This window comes from Sciurus carolinensis (assembly GCF_902686445.1).
Source record: "Sciurus carolinensis chromosome 14 unlocalized genomic scaffold, mSciCar1.2 scaffold_115_arrow_ctg1, whole genome shotgun sequence".
In the NCBI taxonomy this organism is placed as follows: Eukaryota; Metazoa; Chordata; class Mammalia; order Rodentia; family Sciuridae; genus Sciurus; species Sciurus carolinensis.
The window spans coordinates 1,771,569-1,797,082 of record NW_025920107.1 but is presented as its reverse complement, the minus strand read 5'-3'; the positions used below and the strand labels follow the sequence as shown (position 1 = coordinate 1,797,082).

The following is a 25,514-nucleotide window of genomic DNA, read 5'->3' as shown; positions in this document are numbered from 1 at the left end:
GGCACCAGCCTTGGGGAGGGGTCTGATGGTCATGTTGCTCCTGCAGAGCGAATTCCCCATCCCACTCCTGGAGGGCCTGTCCCCACAACCTCCCTGACATGGCCTGGGGGCCACACTCCCACTCCTGCCAGTCTGACAGGTAAAAAGTGAGTGGTATCTCCATGTAGTTGTCTGTGAATTTGAGGTGAAATCTGCACAACACAGGTCAGCCATTTAAGGTGAGCACTTTGGCAGCACTGAGGACATGCACTGTGCTGGGCATCTGCCATGTCTGTCAAGGAAACCCCAGAGCCACTGGGTGGTCACTCTTCCTCCCCACCACTCCCTGGCTACCACCCATCTGCCATCTGTCCCTGTGGACCTGCCCTTTCTGGATATTTCAAGGAGATGCATTCATGTGCAAGTGGCCCTTTGTCACCAATTTCTTGCACAGAGCATCAACTCTCTGCACGGTGACAAGCACAGTTCTTGTCCGTGTGAGTCAGAGCCCTCCTGGTGAATGACCATGTTGGGCTTATCCAGTCATCCACCGAGGGGCCTCTGGTGGTCTCCATCTTCATGTGGCTTCTGTTCATAATCCCCTCATTGTGGACCAGGTCAGGTGCTCTCTGGGGCCCCTTCCCAAGCAGGTGTTAACTGAGGTGGGGGCAGGATGCGGCTCAGGGCCCAAGCAGTGTACAAGTGTCCCAGTCTCAGCTTGACACTCTGTTTAGGTTCCCAGGCCTTCCGGGTGTCAGAGGAGAGTGGGCTTCTTTAGGGACAGCCTTGCCTGTGTTTCTGGGCCTGCTGGAGGTGGAGAGAGGGCCCAGATGTCCTTGTCACCTCTTACTGAATGCTTTATGTGTGCCTGGCAACCCCTAGGCACTGCACAAGTCACCTCCTTGGATCCTGCAGCAGCTCCGGGTGGTTTATTCTCCCCACCACAGCTGAGGGAACTGCCAGGGCCACCTAGGAACAGGTCATTAGACAGGGAAGCACTGGAGACCTGGGCCTCAGCAGCAGGGCAGTTCAGCACACACACTGAGGATTTTTCTCATGCCCTCTGTGTGGTCTCCCTCTCTGGATGACTGCCCCAGGGTGACTCCTGCTGTGGTCCCCTCTTCTGGCCCCTCATCCACAAGTCCCTGAGGACTACTTTTCATGCTTTATATTGGCAATCTGTTACACTTAACAAAATGTTCCAACATTAGCAGCTTATACCAATAAACATTGCTACCTTGGTTTCTGAGAATCAGGGACCTGGGAGTGACCCAGCTGAGGTAGGTTCTGACTCAGCCTTTCTTGAGATTGTCATAAAGCTGACAGTCAAGGCCTTGACATTCAAAATTTCAAAGGCTGTGACATTCAAAGGTTCCAAGATGGCTCCTCACATGGATGCCAAATGGGAGTTTCCTTTCTTCTCTGAGTGTGGGTGGGAGGCTTGGGTCCCTTGCCACATAGATCTTTCTACAGGGTTAGTTGAGAGTTCTCACAACATGATAGTTGACTTCCCTGGAATGATTGATTCAGGAGGAGCAGGGAAGGAGGCACAGTCCTTTTATGACCTAATTTCATAAATGAAACATCATCATTTTTGCATGGTCTATTTGTCAGAAGTGACTGTAAGTCTGGCCCAGACTGAAAGGGAAGAACTTAAGCTTCAACTATTTTTTTGGTATTGGAATTTGAACCCAGGGGTGATTTCAACTGAGCTACATCTCCAGCCCTTCCCATTTTTTATTTGAGACAGCATTCCATCAAGTTGCTGAGAATCTCACTAGGTTGCTCAGGCTGGCCTTGAACTTGTGATCCTCCTGCCTCAGCTCCCAAGTCACTGGGATTACAGATGTGCATCACTGTGCCTGGCTAAGCTTCACCTCTTGAAGGCAGAAGTACCCACACATTCTCAGGTATCACTGTGTTCCTTCATCTTGCTCCGGGTCTTTGCTCTTTGGCCAAGTGTTAAGTGTTCAGCTATGTGCTGAGGTGGTGACCATACACTGTGGTGATGGGCTGGGGTCTTGGAACTCACAAGGGGTGACAGAAGCAGCCATGCCTTTCTTACCTGGGCTTGGGGATGATTGGCTTAGCTTCCTTGATCTCAACTCACTCACTCCTCTTATTTTGCTTTATACTGAAGGGGGCAGACATCCATAACAGACAGAAGGAGGCCATCCCATTCTTCCAGGGCCTTCCTCTGAAGATGGTCTAGGGAGAATCATAGGAAAGGATGGGGAGGGTTCTTAGTGCAGAGCTGGGGCTTTGACCTGGAGTGTCTGAGATTCCAATGGGATTTTGTGATGGAATTTAGGGAGTCTGTGACTTTGGACAGGAAAAAAATTACTTCTTTTTTTCACAAATCTCTATGTGACATCTCGCATTTCCTTCAGTTACCAATGTAGTCAACAAAAGCACAAAGTCTCAGTAGTATGACTTGTACTTTCAAATTTATTGTAAGCATAGCTGTGTCCCCATGGTGACTCTGGCAGAGACCCTGAAACATCCTTTGCACTTATCACCATTGCAAATTCACTGGGGTGTGAGGTTATTCTCTATGTCCAGCTGTTTAACACGTTAGTGAGAAGTGACTTTCTACATCACAGATTTGATTATTTAACATTTCAATAACTGTCTTTCAATATAGTTGGTTTTCTTATGATTCTATAAATTTATTCTGTTCTTTTAAAATGTTCTTCTGAGAAGGGACTGAAGATCAGAAATTCTGGGGTGGCAGGGGAGCTTGGGGGCAGACTGGAGATGTCCAAGTCACATCATATCATGGAGAGGTGACAGGGCCCTCAGTAGGGCAAGTGTGGCAGGAATGGGTGACACTTGTGGATGGCTGCCTGGAAGGCGGGCATGGAGGGGTGCTGGAAGGGACAGCTCATGCCCACTGTCCTGAAGATGGGCATATGTGTCCACCCACACCCCCATTCATGTACCTCTGGCGTGATGCCAGAGAAAGCCGCTCGCCCTCACCCTCCCACCTCTCCCCTCACCCACTCCATTTTCTGAACTTGCTGCTCCCGACTGTCATTTCCTTTCCCAGTGAAATCTTTTCTCCTTCCTTCCAGGAGCCTCCTACTCTCCCTCAGAACCCAGCTTACATAGGACAGAGGATGCCCCCAGACAGCAGCGGTCACTTCCATGACTCCCTCTCCTTTTCCACAACCACCCCATTTGGTTCCGTTCACTCACATGGTTCCTGACACAGTCTAGACTTAGCAGGTGTCACCAGTGTGTGGAGTGGTCGAGGGAAATCAACACAGGACCCAACCGGGTTGAAACAGCCGCAGGGTCCAAGCAGTCTGCTCCTGCCCTCCACCAGGCCCTGGGTCCTCTTCCATCCGTACTCACTTGTCTGGAAGCTGCGGAGTGCAGGTGAAGGTTCCTTGGGTGACTCCTCTGGAACTGTCTGTGATAAACGGACCGACCTCTCTAACCCTTAGAGTCTACCTACAAAAGAGGAGCGACAGAGAAGCGGGCTCCACAGGGATCAGCCTGCGGTCCGCTCCTCCCAAAGCACGGAGGAACCGGCCCGCAGCCCAGCTCCTCCATAAGACCTGAGTGAGGCGCAGCTGCTAGAGCCGGCCTTGGGCGCCTTCCTCCGCATCCTACCAGGAGCACAGCTGCCCTCAGAGGAGGAGGAGGAGGAGGAGAAGCATATCGGACGGTTTCGATTGGGCTCCAGGTACTGGTTGGACTGGAGCTGGGGCCTGAGCCATGGAGGAGACGGACCTGAGGGCGGCGGGTTCCCCAACGGAGCAGGGCCTGCCCATCGGTGGCGGCAAGAGCCACAGCCACAGCCCAAAGCCCGGGCTTCCTGTACCCGCCGCCGCTGCGCCAGCCTAGGACGGCCCCGCCGCTAGGGGCCCAGAGCGGGGCCACCGCAGGCTCCCAGGGGCCTCCCTGACCTGGGGCGCTTCCAGAACAAAGGAGGCCCCTGAGAGCTTCACCTACTCCACAGTATAAAATCTCACCACAGAAATCCTAGTCAGCAATGGCTAAACCCCAGGTGGTTGTGTCTCCTGTGTTAATGTCTAAACTGTCTGCGAATGCCGCTGAAATTTACCCATCTGGTTATTCTTCTAATTATGCAGAATCCTACGAGGATGGTTGTGAGGACTATCCTACTCTATTAGAATATGTTCAGGATTTTTTTAATCATCTTACAGAGCAGCCTGGCAGTTTTGAAACTGAAATGGAACAGTTTACAGAGACCCTGAATGACTGGGTTACAACAGATGATGCTTTGCAAGATCTTGTGGAAATCATCTACCAATAGGCTACATCTATCCCAAATTTCTCTTATATGGGAACTTGCCTGTGTAATTACCTGTCACATCATCTGACAATAAGCCCACAGAGTGGCAACTTTCACCAATTGCTACTTCAAAGATGTCGGACTGCTTTCTTCTGTCTGTCCTACACACTTTTCTCTATCCTTCTGGCTTTCCACTCTCTCTAGCATGTGCCCTTTTCTTTTCCTTTCTCTTTTCCTCTCATTTTCTCTTTTACCCTGCAGGGAGACACTGTTTGCTTAATAAATTCCTGTTAGTTAGATGTAAAGCGCACAGCTTTGGTTCGTCGATAACTCCCAGAAAAGACGCTCCACAGATACAGGTCTCACACGAGGAACTTTTATTCAAGCGGACAAAACGTGTCCGCTCGGGGGAAAGGGAAAGAGAGGAAGAAGAAGATGGCACACGGTTCTTTGTATTGGAATTTCGCAGACTGGGAGGAACCAATCACAGAGGAGAATTATTACAGACTGACTGATGGACCAATGACATATTGGAACGTAATGTGGGGGGGGCAGGAAGGTTACGGGGAGGTAAGTAGGAAATTCCTAACATTCCCCCATTTCCTTTTTTATATAAAAAAAAATTGGGGGGGGTACATGGATGAAGGTCAGTCTTCTGTAATTACTTCCTGCTGGGGTATGGACGTAGAGCTGGTATTATTGTGACAGGGAGAACTGGAGACTTGATAGTTTCTCTGGAGGCACACCGGCAGCCAGGCTCCAATTTTTGTGAGATCCTGATATTTCTGCAATACAGGTTCATTAATTGACATGGAAGTAAAAGACAAGGGGTGAAAGAAACTGAGAAGTTGTTCCCATAACAAGGCCTAGCAAAGCCTGGAGAGGACAGGCCTTCATTTGGGAGCTTCAATATTGTCTAGGTCATCAGGAATGTGAACACAAAATTTAGTACTAGCAAACATAGATTAAGACTATTTGTGTCTGTAGGCCTTAAGCTGACTAAAAACAGAAATTCTGACTCTAGCAGTTTCTCTTGATAGTTACTATTATTTTTAAATGCCCAAGAATGGCTATACTTTGGTTTTCACTGATTTGCTAGGTGTTTAAGATCAAACTGGTCAAAGTGACCTGTTCCTGTCTGTTAAAGAGTCAGCTAAGTTTCCACAGGGGTAACTCATAGAGAACTTAAGAGCGGCTTCTTACCTCCATTAGTGCAATTGGTAAGGCAGGGTCTTTTCAATGAGGTGACTTTCCTTGAAAGCACCAGGGATGTCTCCCTTTTTCTGTGACCCTCCTCTGCAGCAGATGCACTGAGTGGCTTTTTCTCTAGCAGTCTCATCAATCTCCTTGCTCAGGAGGTTGTGTGACCCAGAGTTGCAAAGCTTTTTGGAGAAGTCCTCTTGTTTCCTGGGTTCAGGCTGACTTTGAGGGCAAGACCCAAATATGGAGTTTTTCTTGGCCTCTGTATTTAATTTCTATCTTTAAGTTTGATCTTAACCATCAAGCAAGTCAGTCTCACCAGTCATAAAGTAAGAGTACTGGGCTTTAGCTTTAATGTCTATAACTTTACAGTTATTTACCCCCTTTTATCTAATTGGGGTTTACATTATCTGTTCTATAGGTGATGGCTTACTATTCCAAGTTAATTTACGGTGTTCACTCTTGAAGCAGTACTTCAGAAAAATATTGATCAGGCAACAATTAGAGTTTACAAGGAAAATACAAAATGGAATTACCAACAGTAAAATATTCAGTTTGTGCAATAGCTATCTTGAATTTTGGCTGAGTTCCATTTTTGCTACTGCATATTACACTCTTTCTTAAATGTCATTTTACATATACCCTATTGTTGACAGGTCCTATAACAGAATATTAAATGATAGGGTTACTATTACAGACAAGTTTAATTTGGAGAACAGCAGCTTGATAAATTTTCTGCTTTAAAGGCTTACATACCTGGAAAATATGAACACATTTAATATACAAAGAATAATGTTTTTAAGTATGTTACTCCATGGAAGAACCTTATAAATTAATTAGATGTCTCTAACAAACATATTTGAGTAATCCCATACATGTTCACTCCAATTCTCTCATCTTATTGTAGAAAAACCAAGATATTAGACAAGTGTACCAATAGTATTTGCTGTCTCTTTTCTGTTGAAGAAAATTCCTAGAAAAATTGATGTTAGACATTGTATAAACATTAATATTTTATTAGTTTGACCACTTAGAAACTTGTGAGTTAATTTTAAGGACATTTTACTTTATTAGTATACCCAATTTAAATTGAACCTCATTAAATCACGTGAATTAAAAATATTTGGATCCATTTTTAAAAATTTAATTTTTATGCATGCTTATATTTAACACAAAAGCAAAGGCCTTGTAATATTTATCTCCATTGCAATGTAAAAGATGTTCAAAAAATAACTCGAGTTGGATAAAAAGGACTGATCAAAAATCATTAACCTAGGTCTGTAGAATCAAAATTGTGAGCTCAAAAATACAGCATTTAAGAAAAATAAAGTCCTGGAAGAAAAATGATAATGGTTATTAATTAAAGCATGCGAAAATGAGAAGGAGAGAAAAGTTGAAAGGGAGAAAAGTATTATGGGTTGTGGCCCAGGACAAATTTAAAATGGACACTTTTTTTCCTTGGGTTTGAAACTGGTCTCCTACTGAGCCTTTCTACATTTACATTTCAATGTAACTCTTGACTGAGATCTGAATCTGAAAGGGGCTAATATGTTCTAGCAGAAACTTGATGCTTAGGACCTTTTAATTTCTTGAATCTGTAGGGAGAGCTAAGAAAAGAAAGAAAAGATTTGAAAATAAGAAATTAGCCAAGAGAATGTGTTCAGGTTTTACTCCCTCCATGTCAGCCTCCTCCAGTAAAGGAGTTAGAATGTGTGCACGAGACCACATGGTTGAGGAACTTGGAGGGCTGAATGGAGGAGTGGAAGGAGAAACAGAATGAGGTGAACTCGGAAGGGAAAGAAAGGTTAACAGGTGAAGGAGAAGCCAAGAGAGGTTTAGCAAGAAAGAAAGGAAAAACAAGAAGGGGAAAAGTTTCTTTCCATTCACCAGGTTGCCCATATATGTACTTAATTATAACTAGCATAATTAGGCATACAATTTTACTTAGTATAAAGCTAGAATTTAGGGTGTCATAAATAGACCATTCTGATTTACTATCTAAAGGACAATTTAGCTCTGATTCAGGGAATAGGTAAAGGGGTTTGAGATGATTTAATAAGCATCTCAGGGGTGAGTTTGCTGGGCTGGATGATTTGAATTTCATGGTAAGCTGAGACCCACCTGGGTAGTGGATTTGGCGTCCCAGAATCCACAGTACCAGGCAACGAGAGGTTAAAAACAATGATTAGGTCGTCATCCAAAATCACTGTTTAACCGGGCAAAAAGCTGAGAGAGGGTTTGAAGACCTGGCCAGGGTTTTGGGAGGGAGCCGCGAGAGGAGGGGGAGAAAAGCCACAGAGCGGCGAGAGGGACTAGAAGTGGCAGAAGTGAGTAAACTTCAAACCTGAGAAAGAATCACAGCACCATAAAATTCAGACATCCACCCAACAACTAAGACCAATTATGAGGACCAAGGAGGTACCCCCACACCTCGGCAGTTGAGTGGCAGGAGCCACGAGGGGTGAAGCCGCAGGGCGGCGAGAGATGAAGCCGCTGGGCGGGCAGTGAAAGGCTGCGAGCTGGCAGAGGGAGCTGGGGATTGGCCGCTTTATAATAAGGATGGGGCCTGCAGTGGACTGCAGGTGGAGGTGAGGGTAGCCGAGATGTGTTTAAATGGTCAGGGGCCTGCCTAAGGGGAACTCACCAATTTTGGAGTCCGGTGTTGTATGCAGAAAACTGGGCATCCAGGTAAATGGAAGGTGAGCTGAATCTGCGGGCGCAGGAGAAATCGGATGGGAAAAAACCCATCCCGGGTTTCTTGGCACCAGATGTTAGTTAGATGTAAAGCGCGCAGCTTTGGTTCGTCGATAACTCCCAGAAAAGACGCTCCGCAGATACAGATCTCACACGAGGAACTTTTATTCAAGCGGACAAAACGTGTCTGCTCGGGGGAAAGGGGAAAGGGAAAGAGAGGAAGAAGAAGATGGCGCACGGTTCTTTGTATTGGAATTTCACGGGCTGGGATGAACCAATCACAGAGGAGAATTATTACAGACTGACTGATGGACCAATGACTTATTGGAACGTAATGTGGGGGGGGGGCAGGAAGGTTACGGCGACGTAAGCAGGAAATTCCTAACAATTCCCTTATGTGATTTCCCGTATCTGGCAAGGTTCTGTGGAAATTCCTTACATTGGTGCTGTGGACTCCAGATTGGTCCTTCCGCTGACTAAGGAAGCAGAACCCCATCTAACCACCCAGTGCCCCTGGATACGGCTCCACCTTCCATTCTGCCCAGTCACTCTGCTCTGCATTTATCACCGGAGTTCAGGTTGGTGAGTACGCCAGTTTAATCTGCTGAGTGGTTTCCCAATTTTATGGTGGAGATCTCTCTCAGGGTTGAGGCTCATCTTGTGCTCATGCACTTGTCCTCAAAAATCCTGATATCAGGTCCTCAACTCTTCTTGGCTTTTGCCTGACCCCACATTGATATTTATGTGATGACATGATCAATGTGCTGCCCCTCATCTCCAGCCCAGTACTCTGGCCTCGGGACACCCTGACCACAAACTCGGCTGCATCAGTCCCCACCATGGAATTTGGGTCCTCCAATCTGGCAGATTCCACCCTGGGACCCGACCCCCAGGTACTTAAAGTCATCAAAATCCATTTGTGTAATGGCACACAGCTTCCATGAGTGAGTGGGCAGATGGAAAGGGATTCCTTATTTTCAAGCCTTTTCTTTCTCGCTTCTTAGATCTTCCTGCAGGCCAAAGCATCTCCAAACATAAATTGAAAGGACCTAAGCATCAAGTTTCTGCTAGAGACCCTTTCAGATTCAGATCTCAGTCAAGGCTTACATTGAAATGTAAATGGAGGAAGGCGCAGTGGGAGACCAGTTTCAAACGCAAGGAAAAAAAAGTGTCCCTTTTGTATTTCTCCTGGGCTACAACTCAGAATACTTTTCTCCCTTTCACCTTTTCTCTCCTTCTCATTTTCTCATGTTATAATTAATAACCATTATCATTTTTCTTCTAGGACTTTTGCTTTTCTTAAATGCTATATTTTGGAGCTCACAATTTTGATCCTACATACCTAGGTTAATGATTTTTGATCAGTTCTTTTTATCCAACTCTAGAGTTATTTTTGAACATCTGTTACATTGCAATGGAGATAAATATTACAAGGTCTTTGCTTTTGTGTTAAATATAAGCATGGATAAAAATTAAAATTTTAAAAAATGGATCCAAATATTTTTAATTCATATGATTTAAAGAGGTTCAATTTAAATTGGGTAAACTAATAGAAGTAAAATGTCCTTAAAATTAACTCACAAGTCTCTAAGTAGTCAAACTAATAAAATGTTGATGTTTATAAAATGTCTGACATCAATTTTTCTAGGACTTTTCTTCAAAAGGAGAGAGTCGGCAAATACTGCTGGTACACTTGTCTAATATCTTGTTTTTTCTACAATAAGATGAGTGATTACTCAAATGTGTTTGTTGGAGACATCTGATTAATTTATAAAGATATTCCATGGAGTAACATACTTAAAAACATCATTCTTTGTATATTTAATGTGTTCATATTTTCCAGGTATACAAGCCTTTAAAGCAGAAAATTTATCAAGCTGCTGTTCTCCAAATTAACCTTGTCTGTAATGGTAAACCTATCATTTAATGTTCTATTATAGGACCTGTCATCAATAGGGTATATGTAAAATGACATTTAAGAGAGAGTGTAATGCACAGTAGCAAAAATGGTACAACAGTGACTGAAATTGGGGTCTCTGATGACCTCATGGCTGTGGCATTCCTGGTGCCTGGGAGTACTCCTGTGCAGGGGCAAAAGATGCCTAACTGCTGTGGCAGTACATTGATCTCAGGCACACAGATCTTGGGCAGGAAGAAATTCTTTTGCTAAATAACCAGTATTTCATCAGCTCCCTTCTCTGGTTCCTGCCCACCTTTCAGTAACTTTGGAACCTAATATTGCACATGTATAAAGATTGTGACATAATCTTTAGATGTGCATTTCTATCAGAGAACAAAGCTCCAACTAATCTCAGCTTAATCTTCAAAATCTGTATTTATACTCCTTTGCTCCTCACTGAAAAGCCCCACGTAACCTGAGATAAGGTTCTGCCTCACAACCCTGCTACACATTACAATGGCTCCAAAATAAGCCTGACTTTAACTCATTTAAAGTTGTGTTCAAAAGTTTAATGTTTGTTGTAAAGATTACTGTGATCTCAAATGGGAACTCAGCCAAAATTCAAGATAGCTATTGCACAAACTGAATGTTTTACTGTTGGTAATTCCATTTTGTATTTTTTTGTAAACTGTAAGTGTTGCCTGATCAATATTTTGCAGAAGTATTGCTTCAAGAGTGAACATCATAAATTAACTTGGAATAGTAAGCCATCACCTATAGGACAGATAATGTAAACCCCAATTAGATAAAAGGGGGTAAATAACTGTAAAGCTATAGACATTGAAGCTAAAGCCCAGTACTCTTATTTTATGACTGGTGAGACTGACTTGCTTGATGGTTAAGATCAAACTTAGAGATAGAGATTAAATACAGAGGTCAAGAAAATTCCATATTTGGGTCTTGCCCTCAAAGTCAGCCTTGACCCAGGGAACAAGAGGACTTCTCCAAGGAGCTTTGCAACTCTGGGTCACACAATCTCCTGACCAAGGAAATTGATGAGGCCACTAGAGGAAAAGCTATCGCGTTCCCTCTGCCCGCAGAGAGAGACACGACAAACGTCTGAAGCTTTGGAAGTTTATTGTGCACAGTCTTCCTTTTTTCCCTCTTTTCTATCCCCTTCTCTCTTTTCTTTCTCTCGCTCTCTTTCCCTCTGCTTAACTCTCGCCTGCTCCGGTCGCTCCGCTTCTCCTGCTCGGCTCACACCTGCTTCAGCCACTCCACTTCTCCCACTCGGCTCTCGCCCTTGCTCGCACTCTTCTTCCTCGCTTCTACTCCCTCCTCCCAGGAAGTTACCAAGCTTATATACACTTCAACCAATCAAGGGAGAGTACACGAGGTAAACGGCGAACAGCTGTAGGTATAGAATAGGCACACGAGAAAGGCATGCACTAATCACATTGTTAACTAGCTAATACTGTATAGCCAACCGCTTTTGGCTCAGCGCCAGGTGCCATCTTGACCGTGCCCAAGGCTGGGAGTCCCGGGTACCCCGACAGTTCCCCCTTCTTTATTATAAATTTAAGGCTCGGGACCGTGTCTGTCTTAGGTTGAGTGGTCAGCATATGTCCTTACCCGTCATCAGAGTCTGCAGAGCATGCTGCAGCTCCTGTCTTAGGTTGGTACATAGCCACCTCCTTCATTACCCATCTCTGACTACCGGTCCAGCATCGAGAGCCATACTTGTGGGGAGCTGCCGGCCTTTAGGGCGGTCATGGCCTGATGAAAGATAATCCGATCCCTCTGTTGGCTGTCTTGTAGGTGCATGCCAAAGCAAATGAAGAGAAGAGAACCAAGGCAGAGGAGCACTATCATAGCTCCTAAGCCTGCCCATTGTTTGACAAAGCCACAAATAGAAAAAACTATTTAGCCATATTAGATACAGAAACAATATGCACCCTAGTAGAATTAGCTTTGACAATTTCAGCTCTCGGTTTTGAAATAAGACCATCAAATCGATAAAATAGGCTGACAATTTTCTAGATAACCCAGCCACGGTGCTGGAATTATCATATACAATAGGGGTAACACAAACAGTTCTTAAGGAATAAACGCATCCCAGTCACAAAAGTTCTTGCAAGATATCCACTTGTTCTTGTAGTAAGTTCATTCTTTGATTTACAAGAGGTAAGCCTGTTGTTAGATGCTGGTTTAGGGTCTCTATAGTCTGTAAGGCTGCAGCTGTATTTTCGGCCAGGTAATTGTTGTTACTATATGGTTGTGTCAATGCTACTGCTGCAGAAGCTGCAATGGCAATGATCACAGCTACTGATGCCAAAGTCTTTTCTATTTCTTGATAATAGCACTGGCAATTCTGTATCTGTAACAGAAACTGGGACTGGTAGAAAGGTAGGAATGCACATCAGAATTGCACAGGTGGCAAAAGAACCATTCCAGCATTGTGAGAAATAGCACACGTTTAGTGAGCAGTTAAAAGTTGTGTTATTAGAAGTACCAGTTAGCAGAAACTGGAGAGAATAAAAGGAGAAAATACACAAGCTGATATGGGAGGAAAGGCAATATTTCTGGTACAGTTAAGGTCAGCAGAACGAGTTGTCCTACTCTGGGTCTGATCTGCAGCATAATTTCATCGGCAAAGTGCAAAGGTTCCTCCTGTTAAGGCAAAGAAAGGCTGTAGATAGGTATATCTTTGTCTAGAAATGAAAAATAGCCAGTTATCGAAAGGGTTTTTCATGAGTTGGGTGATCAAGAACAGTATGATTTGAAAAATTATCGGTAGAATTAACAGACCTGTAGAAGAAATCGTGGGAAATGGGGGGGAAAGGAAAAAAAATATGTTAGTTAGAAGTAAAAGATATGGCCAGGCTCTAACAATAGCCCATAGGTCCCGGGTTTACCTTTCCGCCTGAGTTTTTGTTATTGAGGGAAGGCTCAGGCTCATCACTGCAAGGAGGAGCAGCATCACTTGCATGTTGTACAACTCTGATCAGCCTTTCTGGAATCCAGACTGGAGTCTGTTGATCCTGTGGGAAGATACAAACAGACCCTCGGACCCAACGAAGGACTGGGTCCGGTCCTTTCCAACAACCTGTCAGGATGTCTTTCCATTTTACCCATACTTGAGGAGTATCATGGGGATTATAATGCCAATCAGCTGCAGAGTGACCGTCCCTATCTAAGGTTAAAAAATTTAGAATAAAGAGAACTAAATTAAGTTTATCTTTAGGAGACTTGTAGGAGGCTCCTATTCCCCCTTTATGTTTATTTAAACAATTTTTTAAGGTAAGATGTGTTCTTTCCTCAATGCCTTGTACCTGAGGATTATAGGGGATGCCAGTGACTGATTGGATGTTAAATGTTTGTAGAAACAACCAAAAGCTTTTGGAAGTATAAGCAGGGCCATTATCTGTTTTAATAACTTTAGATATGCCCCAGCCAGCAAATGCTTGTAGGCAGTGTTGAATGACGTCTTTTACCTTTTCTCCGGAATGAGCGGGAGCCATAATGACCCCTGAAGCAGTGTCTACTGACACATGTACATACTTGACAGTACCAAATTCAGGAATATGGGTTACATCCATTTGCCAAATATGATTAGGTAGCAGTCCCCTGGGGTTAACTCCAAAGGATTGTACTGGGATTAAAGGAGCACAATGTTGACAATTTTTTGCTATTTGTCGAGCCATACATTTAGAGATAGGAAATTTTCTACTCAAGGTAGTGGAATTTACATGGAATTTTTCATGAAAGAGTTTTGCTTGTTCCTCTATAGAAAAAACAAAAATTGATTTGGTGGCCATATCTACCAAGTCATTAGCATTGGCCAAAGGTCCTGGTAAATTAGAATGAGCTCTAATATGTCCTGCATAGAATGGATGTTTACGCTGTAGAATAAGGTTTTGTAACGTGATAAAATAAAAAGCTACAGTGGACATGGAAGAAATAAGGGGTACTGTTTCAAGAACATGTAAAGCGTTGACAACATATAAGCTATCAGATAGGAGATTGAATGGCTGATTATCTGCTAATTTAAAGGCTAATATTACCGCTGCGAGTTCAGTAACTTGTGCGGAGTTGGGTGGAACTATTATGGTGTGAAGTTGTTTACTGATAAGTACTGCGCCCACTCCATTTTTGGAGCCATCAGTAAAAATGGTTACACAGTTTTTAAGAGGCTGGGCACTAGTTACTTTTGGGAAAATTATGGGAGTATTTTTACAGAATTGAATCCAGGGATGTTGGGGATAATGGTTATCGACCTGAGCTGAGGTGGAACAATATAATACTGACCAATCATCATCATTATTAATTAGCCATTTAATTTGCTGAGTGGAATAAGGAGTTATAATAATAGATGGATGGATTCCAAAAACAGTAATGCAAGATTCTATTCCCTTGAATATTACTTGAGCAATAGCTTGGGGATATGATTGTAATGTTTTAGCTGGAGAGCTAGGAAGATTTATACTTTGTAGAGGTCCTCCTTGCCAAACTATGCCAAAAGGGGCATGTTTCTCTGAGATTATGATTAAATTTAATGGTTGAGTAGGATCACAACGATCAACGTAACACTGCTGAAGTCTATTCTCTACTAGCTGTAAGGATATCCGTGCTTCGGGAGTAAGTTTCCTAGAAGAATTCAAGTCAGGATCACCTTTTAATATATCAAATAAAGGTTTTAATTCCCCTGTGGATAATTTTAAATAGGATCTGATCCAGTTAATATCACCTAAGAGTTTCTGAAAATCATTCAAGGTATTCAATTGATCTGTCCTAATGGTCAACCTTAATGGTCTGACTGTAGTAGCAGTGAGTTTTGTACCCAGATATTCTTGGATCTCTTCCAATTGTAATTTTTCAGGGGCTATCACTAATCCTCTTTTTTCTAATGCTTGAGTTATAAATTGTAATGCTTCTAACAAAACTTCTTTTTCTGGATGGCAAATAAGTATGTCATCCACATAATGATAAATCAATAATCTCTTAAACTTTTGTCTAGTAGTTGTTAACGCTTTATCTATGTATATTTGACATATAGTAGGACTGTTGGCCATACCTTGAGGCAACACGGTCCATTCAAATCTCTGATCAGGTTGAGTGTGATTAAGAGAGGGCAAAGTAAAGGCAAATCTCCAACAATCATCTTTGTATAGGGGTATAGAGAAAAAACAATCTTTTAAATCCAAAATAATAGTAGGCCAATTTTTTGGTAGCGCAGTGACAAGAGGGAGTCCACATTGGATAGGTCCCATAGGGTACATTTGTTCATTTATGGCTCTTAAATCATGTAATAACCTCCATTTTCCTGATTTTTTCTTTATTAAGAATATTGGAGTATTCCAAGGAGAAGTAGAATGTTGTAAATGACCTGCTTGTACCTGCTCTTGTACCAACTTATAAGCTGCCTCTAGTTTTTCTTTTGTTAGGGGCCACTGCGGAATCCAGCGAGGCTTATCATCTTTCCATACTATAGGGATTGATGGTTCATCAGTGGCCCCTAGGAAAAACCCAGCCCATGAGAATCGTTCTTTGGTGGGAGTAAGGGCAGTGGTTGGGCAAATCCTTGACTATGTCCTCTTAATCCTTTTTTATCATTATAGTTCATGTTTTGTAGCATATTTTTTTACAGGAGTCCCTTGGTAGATCTGATCAGTGGTGAGTTTCATATCCATTTGCTGCAGGACATCTCGTCCCCATAAACTAATAGGAACATTACAAACATATGGCTGGAATATTCCTGTATGTCCCTCTGTATCCTTCCATGATAGTGAGGAAGCACTTTGATTGGGGCTTTCTGCTACTCCTAAGCCCCTCAAGCTCTGAGCTGCTGTGATCAATGGCCAGTGTTTTGGCCAGACCACTGCACTAATAATACTTTTGTCTGCTCCTGTATCTAATAGACCTGTAAATTCCATATTTCCCACTTTGAATTTTAGGAGGGGCCTCTGTCCCATATCCATAGTAAGATTTATTAAAGTAGTTCCTGTTGATCCAAAACCTCCTTGCCCTCTATTTGTATTTTTACTGGGCCATAAAGAATGTTGACTGGGTAGCACAAGCATTTGTGCAATACGATCCCCTGGAGAGATGACCGTAATTCCTTTTGGTGAAGAGACTAAAGCTTTTATTTGTCCAGTAAAGTCAGGATCAATAACTCCTGGGTGTACTATAAGTCCTTTTAATGTTGAAGAACTTCTGCCTAACAATAGTCCTACACTGTTTTGTGGGATTTTTTCATGCCAGTCAGAATCAAACATCTGTACCCCCATATCTGGGGTTAATATGAGTCTGGAGGTGGCACAGATGTCCAATCCTGCACTCCCTGAGGTGGCTCTACGCTCCCCTTCTCTGTGGGAGGATACCACTGTCGGGGAACTTGTTGAATTGCCCCGTATATTTGTTGCGGGCCCTGGGGAGGGCCCTGTTTCCCATTTTTTTGGAGTTTAGGATTTAGACCTAGAAAATTACCCTCCCTATCTCTAATAGACTGACAGGCACTGCTCCAATGATTTCCCTTTTTGCATCTTGGACATAGCCCAGGTCCGGTTCCCAAACTATTCCCTGTATAGATGTTCCTACCTTGGTCAAGGAATAGCCTTTTGTTTGGACAAGTGGCTTTTAGATGTCCCATCTGTCCACACACAAAACATGATCCTAGAGACTCTTTATTAGTTCTTTGAGGGGATCTCCCCTGGGCTGGTGCAAGTGCGGCAGACAACAAAGTGGTTTGTCTATCTATGGCTGCTACAAAGGCACTGCTTTGTGCTGAAGTATCATTTACATCTCTACACACTTTTAAATAGGTGGATAAATCTTTATTTTTCCATGGTCTTATAGCCTCCTTACACCATTTGTTAGCTTGTTCGTAAGCCAATTGTTTTACTAAGGGCATGGCTTGATCCGCATCTCCGAAGATGCGTGATGCTGTTTGAATCAGCCTGTCCACAAAGTCTGCATAGGGCTCACTACTCCCTTGAGTTACTTTTGACAACTGGCCTTGTAAGTCTCCTGCTCCTTGTAATGTTTTCCAGGCCTTGGTTGCAGCTACAGCAATTTGTGCATAGACTGCTGGATGATAATTAAGCTGCGCTTGAAGAGTCTCATAAGGTCCCCCGCCCATAAGCATGTCCCTATGAACTTGGGGATTTCCCGCTGCCGCATTTCAGCAGGCGGTATCCCCAGAAATTTCTTGCCATGATGTCTTCCACATAAGGTATTGTCCCCCAGTCAGAGCGGCTCTAGCAAGATTAGTCCAGTCCTGGGGCACTAAGTTTAATGACGTCAAGGTGTCTACTAAGGCTATAGTAAAGGTTGATTGAGGACCATATGTACTAACTGCTTCTTTTAATTTTTTTACTATTTTAAAATCTAAGGGTTGGTGAAATCTTTGATTTTGAGCATCCTCAAAAACAGGATATGCTACAGATCCAAGATGACTCCATTCTAAGCGTGATCCGAAACCGGACGCTTCATGAGAAAGACGTTCCCTATTTAGGGGAGGTGCACTAGGCAACACAGGCACTAGAGGGGGCTCTTTATCTAGTCTTAATTTTTGTACTCTTTTTTCTAATTCTTCTCCTGAGAGTTCCCCTTCTGATAATTCCTCATCTGAGTTAGTTCCTCTTTCTGAATTTTGAGAACGATATGAGCGTTCCTCTTTTATTTCTTCCAAGACCTGTCTTCCTTCAGCTAGAGGCTCGGCGAGTGAAGGTTTTTTGTTTTTGCCTCGTAGACAGGATTTAATGAGAGACCAAATAGCCATAGTGCCTACTGGTAAAGGGCTTTGCCTATCCGCTACACGAAGGTCCTCCCCCAGCTGTTCCCACTGTAGGGTTCCTCCAAGACAGCAAGAAATCAGAAAGGTGCTATTCATGAAGGTCTGCAGGAGTTCAGAGGAAAGGGAGATGGCGCCGGGCAGAGGGGCAGGGAAGGAGGATCCAGGTCAGCCTGGGTCCTTAAGTGTGGCTGGGAGGTGCCTGGTGGGAAAGGCAGGCAGTGTCTGGGGTCTGTGCACCATTGGGTTTGGCTGGCATGTCGGGTCCTGGTTGGAATGAGCACTAAATTTTCCATTATCCCCGAACCTCTTCATTCACACATGATGGAATTGTTGATTGCAAATTGTCTCCTTCCCTTTATTCTAGAAGCACAAGAAATTTGACTTGGCAAATTCTGTTTTGCTAGCTGTTTTTCTGTGTGTAGTTTCAAAGTTGTTTTAGAAACCACCCCGTCATCTGTGATTCAAATTTCGGCCTTAGTAAGACAGAGCTCAATCCCACTTAGTCTAAATTAAGGGGAGTTTGGGAAAGTGGTCGCCAGCCACCGCCTGTGGAAACCATCTGCTGGCCCCCCTCCCTATTTGCGGGGTCCTGGGGGGACCTTGAGATGGTGCCCACCTCTCTCAGGTGTAGACACTGGGATTCTGTGGGAAGAACTTGTCTCTCCAGAGAGCTGTTCTGAAGCCTCAATGTTTGTCTTCATTCCTTCACAAGCTTCTGTGACCAGCCACACACAAGTGCCTGGGGCCATTGGGGTTTGCAGTCTGGGCCGCACTTCCAGGCTGGCGATGAGGATCAGGTCCCCAGGGTGATGAAGCCCTCCTCTCCTGTCTCTCATCCAGGCTCAAATCTACCTTCCTCCTCTGCTTCTTGTGGGGAGCTTGGGCGATTTGAATGCAGGAAGGCAGAGGACTGCAGGGATTAAGAGCCTGGAGTCCACAGCCAGGCCTAGTCCTGGCCTCTGTCTTCTGCCCTGTCAGCTTCTGGGACCTTGAAAAAGTCTCTCAGTCTCTGTGCTTCAGTTTCCCCACCTGTAAAATGGAGTTAACAAGGACACTAACTTCACAAGGCACTCAGGAGCATTTGTTGAATTAATAATTGTAAATTTCTTAGAGCTCTGCCTGGCCCCAGGGGACTCTTACCCAGATGTTGGTAAACCCTCATGGTTTCTTGTCCTCTCATCCTTCCATGGGGGTGTCCCTCTCTCCCACTGCTGTTCCACTTTGGACTTCTCCTGACATCCTTCATTCATTCACCTAGGCTGGGCACTTGCTGAAGACCAGACCCTGACTACAGTTGTAGGGACACACTGATGGACAAGGTCATCATGGCTCTTGTCCAGGGAGCTTCATCAGGGGACACTTGCACACACTCAGTCTGTGCCACCTGACAAGAAGCATCCCTCCAACCAGCTGATACTCTGGAAGGCTGAGGCTGTGGAGGAGAAGCACTTGGCCCAGGACTCACAGCTGGCTAGTGGCAGAGCCCCGTCTGAGCCTCCTGTGGTCCCATCTTGTCAGCCCCCCAGGTTTCCTGGAGACTTCTGTGTGCTCCTGGTATGTGGCAGCCCAAGGAAGCCATCCTCAGACAGATGGCACTCAGTGCAGCTGCAGGGCTCCCCAGTGCCCTCCATCTCATCTGTGCTGCTGGGATAGGGGATCACAGGAAGAAGCAGGGGGTGTCTGCAGGCTGGAGTGACCCAGGGCAGTTTGTAAATGCTGCTCTGCTCTGCTATCTTCTCCTTTTAGAAAGGTCAGGTAAATGGCTTAGCTGTGGCTTGGTCAGGTGGAGTGTCCCTGGGACAGCCGGGAATAGCTCCTCTCCTAGGGCCCCTGAGGAAACCCACTTTGCCAACTCCTACTTTCCAGCCTCTAGCCTCTGGCACCATAAGAGCATGCATTCTCTGGCCACCCAGTTTGTGGTGCTTTGTTGTGGCCACCCCAGGAGAACCCTACAGTCTGTTACCCCTGCCCATCTCCTGGAATGAAGTTGTGGCTAGAGAGGGACCTGTTTTTCTAGTCCTTTGGATACTGCTCTGAAGAAATCTCATCCAGGGTGGACCAGACCTGCAGCCCAGAGCACAGGACTGGATGAGAGGAGGCAGGAAGGAGCCAAACCACTGAGATTACAGGTGTGTGCCACCATGCCCAGTTCTCCCTGAAATTTTTCCCCTGATCTTTTCCCTAACCTTCTCCTCTCTGATCTTTTCCCCAGTTTTATTTTCCCTGACCTTGTCTCCTCCCGATCTTCTTTACTCTAAACTTCTCCTCCCTGATCTTCTTTCCCTAAACTTCTCCCTGATCTTCCTTTTCCTAGACTTCTCCTGCCTGATCTTTTTTGTCCTGATTTTCTTCCTGATCTCTCTCCATAGACTCATTTTCTCTGAATCACCACTTTAAAATGCCCCTCTTCCTCATGATGGGCAGAATTACAATCTTTCAGTTTCTGGGACCTTGATTCATTCTGAGTTGAGTTTTGTACATGATGAGAGATAGGGATTTAATTTTATTTCTCTGCATATGCATTTTCAGTTTTGCCAGGACCATTTGTTTCAGACATTATTTTTTCTCCATTGTAAGTTTTTAGCAACTTTGTCTAGTATGAGATAACTGTACATAGGGGGGAGTGTCTCTGTGTCTTCTATTCTGTACCATTGGTCTACTTGTCTATTTTGGTGCCAATACCATGCCATTTTTGTTACTATTGCACTGTAGATCTGCATTGTGATCCCTACAACTTCCTCCTTCATGGTAAGGAGTTCTTTGGTTGGTCCTAAACCAGTATGATTAAGATTTGGACCTAATTTTTCTTCCATTAGGTGCAGGGTCTCTGGTCTAATTCCTAGGTTTTTGATCCATTCTGAGTTGAGTTTTGTGCATGGTGAGATATAGGGGTTTAGTTTTATTTTGCTGCATATGGATTTCCAGTTTTCACAGCACCTTTTGTTAAAGAGGCTATATTTTCTCCATCGTATATTTTTGGTTCCTTTGTGTAGTATGAGATAACTGTATTTATGTGGGTTTGTCTTTGTGTCTTCTGTACTATTGCTATACCTGCCTATTTTGGTGATGAAACCATGTCTTTTCTGTTACTATTGCTCTGTAGCATAGTTCAAAGTCTGGCATTTTGATACCTCCTTCTTTACTCTTCCTGCTAAGAATTGCTCTGGCTAGAGTTTCAAGGACAATATTGAATTGAAACAATAAAAGAGGGCATTTCTGACTTGTTACAGTTTTTAGAGGGAATGCTTTCAGTTTTTCTCCATTTAGAATGATGTTAGAATGATGAATTAGCACAGTCTTTACAATGTTTAGGTATGTTCAACTATTCCCAATTTTTTTTAGTATTTTGAGTATGAAGGGGTGTTGGATTATATGAAATGCTTTTTCTGCAGCTATTGAAATGATCATATGATTTTTACCTTTAAGTCCATTGATGTGATGAATTTCATTTATTGATTTCTGGATGATGAATCAACCTTTCATCCATTGGATGAATCCACATTGATCATGGTGCACTATCCTTTTAATATGATTGTATGCAATTTGCCAGAGTTGTTAAGAATTTTTGCATGTATGTTCATCAGGGATATTGGTCTTCTAAGAAAGGGAGAAAGGAAGATTTCTTTCCTTGATGTTTCTTTCTTTGGTTTTGGGATCAGAGTGATAATAGCTTCATAGAATGTGTTTGAAAGGATTAGCTCTTATTCCATTGAATAAATAGGAGTAGTGGTGGATAAAACCAATACTCCTCAAACATTCAAGACTTTGAAGATCTTGTAGAACTTGACTGAGAATCCATCTAGGGAACCCCCATTTCTTATGGAGAAAGGCAGCCAGAACCATATTGAACTTCTGGAAAATGAGAGGTAATTATATATTAGGTCACTGAGGCCTAGGGTTTTGTCAGATAGAGCATGTACAGATAATTCTGCCAATTAAGTCATTTAAGCTCATTCAACTGAGGAACTCTCAAGACCTGATGCCAAATCAGGGTGAGAACTACTTACATTCATCACACACTGTTTGTCAAGATGAGTGTTCCCTCAGGGGCCACTGTTTGGCTTTAGAGTTATAGAAAATATCAGAGAAATTGTGCTCACAGGCACTCTTTATAGAACTGGTACCCAAAATAGTACAAGGAGCACTTCTGCAACTATATAAATGATGACTTGAAACAAAATTTTCAGCAATCCACTAAATGAGGTATTTTATATTTACTTACTTGCTTTGCTTTGGTTTCAGATTCCAGGCATACACATCTCTGTTTGCTCTTATGCAGTGCTCAAAAAGTAAATTTTTTTTCCAGGTGGATGGTTACACATCCATGCCATTTAAACACTTCTACAATAGGAGAAAGCAGGAAGTACCTGACAGCTCATCACTGCCAATCTGCCAATCTTATTGCATGGGATAAAGAATCACACTTGGCAGGAAAACTGGAGATGCTTGCTATCTGATATACTGGCTTCAGTGTTGTGACCCTTAGAAACCACACTGTAACAGGAATACTGATGACACTGAAATAAATAAATATATAAAGTTCTTTCATAGCTCCAACCTTATCTTAGATTTGCCATGAAGCAATAAAAAATGCATTAGTTGACTGTCATGGCTGGAGTCTTCTTCAAGGGAACTGATATCTGTAGAGAGAATTAGGAAAGTGAAGCTTGACATGTTATCATTTATACAAGAATTGCTCAATTTGTAGAGACCTATTTAAAACTAATTGGCTAGAAAGCAAAACAAGTCCTTGGAGAAATGAAGAAATGAAACTTTTGAAAGCACATTTACCTCAAAAACAAACATTCAAGGTAAATATTACTCAGGACAGTTTTAGCTTTACCATAAAACTTTGATATTTTAGAATTGTTTTATACCAGAAATGTCAAGAATTTTTCACAATTTATAAAATGTGTCCAATGAAAAAAATCAAGTAATTATTTTGCAAAAATGGGCTTTTTAAATTATGTCTGTTCATCTACAAAATCTCATCACTATTACTTGAAGGACACTAGTTATAAAGAGATCTTGGTGCCATAAAATAGACACCTGGAGGAGCATCCTTGGGTTATTTGTGGTGTTGTGAGAGAGTGACAGTGTGTGTGGGTGGGGGCAGAATTCTACAGAGAAACCCCAGCTGGGAGGTTGTCTAAAATATTCATCCTGTGTCCTGTTTTCCAGATTTATCTGTGTATGGTTATGTAGAACAAATTAACCTGCTGTAAAACTAGCACTCAATCTTCTCACTTGGGAACAGGAAGATCAAATTTCATTCTTTGTCTACCACTGGGGCCACCTGCCACATGGATGGAGTCAGTTATTTCCTGGGCTCAGAAGTATGGCTCAGAAAATGAGAGATAATAATGCAAAAATTTGCCCCATAATATTCTGCTGATTGGTGGATGTTAAAACTGAAAAGAGCTCTGCAGAGGGAGAAGTTATTTCTCTTTTTCTACAATTATCCAATTATTATGACCAAAATCTAGTAAGTATACTGCACACTCTCTTCCAGTTATCATTAAATATTTTATCTCTGCTAGCAAAGATACCATTTCTACTCAGTGCTTTCACTAAAAATATCTCTCCTATATCATTGTAGTTCATAACTGCCTCTATCATTGTAGTTCATACCTGGAGTTCTGTTTGTTTGGTTTTGCAAAAAATGATTCAATTGGTTAGTGTCCAACACATATTTATTGAGGTTTTTTTTGCCATGCCTTAATAAATACAGGAGATACAATGAAGAATTGATGATCTCTGTTCTTTTGGATGTTATATTTTCATGTGATTTTTATTTTTTATATGAGTGTGGGGAAATTACAGATGTTTAATTAGCACTCTGAAAAAGTAGGGTACCATGTAAAATAAAAGATGGAGGGTATTTGATTAGCACCGTGGAGAAATAGGGTAGGATGTAAAATAAAAAAACAGAGGGTATTAGGGAGAGCCAAGGGGAAAATTACTCTAGGTTGCAAGCAATTTACCACTCAGGAAGTGGGAGAAAAAACTGTATATCAAATTGTCCCTCAACATAATATTTTAAAACTAACCATCTCCTGTACATTTTCTGAATCAGGAATTGGGAGTGTCTATGGGGTGTTTCTGGCTAAAGAGGCAAGCTGAGATTGTAGTCAATTCAAGAATCAACTTATGGATGTACATCAAACTCATGGATAAATGTGCTGTCCACCTCATATCCTCACTGGCTGCTCATTAGGCATTTTAATTTCTTTCATGTGAGCCTCTGTACAGTTCTTCTTGTAACATGGTAGGTCACTTTCTTTATACTGAAACACCTTTCCAAAGCAAAGTACCACCATCTCTGATGTGTGTTCTTGGTTAGACAAACAAACCATGGTATGGCATAGAAGGATACACAGAAGGATGGAAATATCAGGAAGCAAGTGTTGTTTAGGGCTATCTTTGAAGCTTGAAACCACAATGAATATCATAAGAAAATTGGATTTTTTTTTGCAGAGTTGTCATTGGAAAGTGTTATAACATAATTCATACTTTAAAACATTTACCCAAGTTAGAAAATAATATCTACTCAAGATACTCAAATTTATTCAAGTTGCAGGGTGGTCAAAAGATAAGCAGATAGACACAAGGTTATTGTCATTGTTCCAGTAAGAGAACAAGATCTATTGCTGGGTACATAATGTTTACAGAAATTTGGATAAAGATATATTTAGAGTATATTTTAGGTATTCCTAAGAGCATTCACTTGTTTTCCACACTAAATGCCAATACAGACAACACCCAGTCTTGTTATTTATCAATCAACAAGTAAGTGTATTTTAAAAATTTATTCTGCACAATTAGAATTTAATCACTAGAAAATAGTAAATACTTTAATTTTATTATCTATATCCTCACACAAAGATTGAGTCATGGTATAAATAAGTTACACGTGGGAATAAATTCAAAATTGGCAAAATGTTATAATTATTATGAATGGTATTAAGGCATTAGTACAAATAAAATTAGCATTTATTAGGATCTCATGGAATGTTAGGCATTAGTTTAAAGACATTAAACACTAAAACTATTCAAAGTTATTATTTACCTCATTATATAAAAATATGATATTTGGAAAAATTAAGTGCTTTCTAGATTACTAATGTAGTAGTTAGTTGAGTCCACATTGGAAAACAGGTTCATTTTATTTTATATCCTACTCTATAAATCAATGTGGAGTTTGCTACCTCTATTACTGCATTCTTTTCATCTGAATTTCTTGATGCTTCAACCATGTAGGGTTTTTTTTAACCATTAACTTCATCTTTTCTTTTCTTTTTTTTTTCTTTTTTTGGTATCTGGAATTGAACCCAGGGATAAGCTCTGAGCCACATCCCATGCCCTTATTTTATTTTATTTAGAGACAGGGTCTTCTTGAGTTGCTTTGGGCTTTGTTAACCTGCTGAGACTTGCTTTAAACTCATGATCCTTTTGCCCCAAGCTCCCACAGCTGGGATTATGGATATGTGCCACCACACCTGGCTCACATTTACTTTTGATGAGAAAATAAATTTCATTGAGTAAAAGTTGTAATACAAGGTGTATTGAATAACTCAAGTTTTTTTTTTTTTTTTTTTTTTGAACTGGGGATTGAACTCAGGTGCATATTAACACCTTCCTACATTTCCAGTCTTTTAATTTATTTATTTTTTAATCTATTT

At 42.4% G+C, this 25,514-nt stretch overlaps 1 pseudogene; it reads left to right on the top strand.

Annotated features, from left to right (window-relative positions):
* Positions 1-395: 395 nt before the first annotated feature.
* On the top strand, positions 396-4,469 carry LOC124973280 (polyadenylate-binding protein-interacting protein 1-like; annotated as a pseudogene).
* The last annotated feature ends 21,045 nt before the right edge of the window (positions 4,470-25,514 follow it).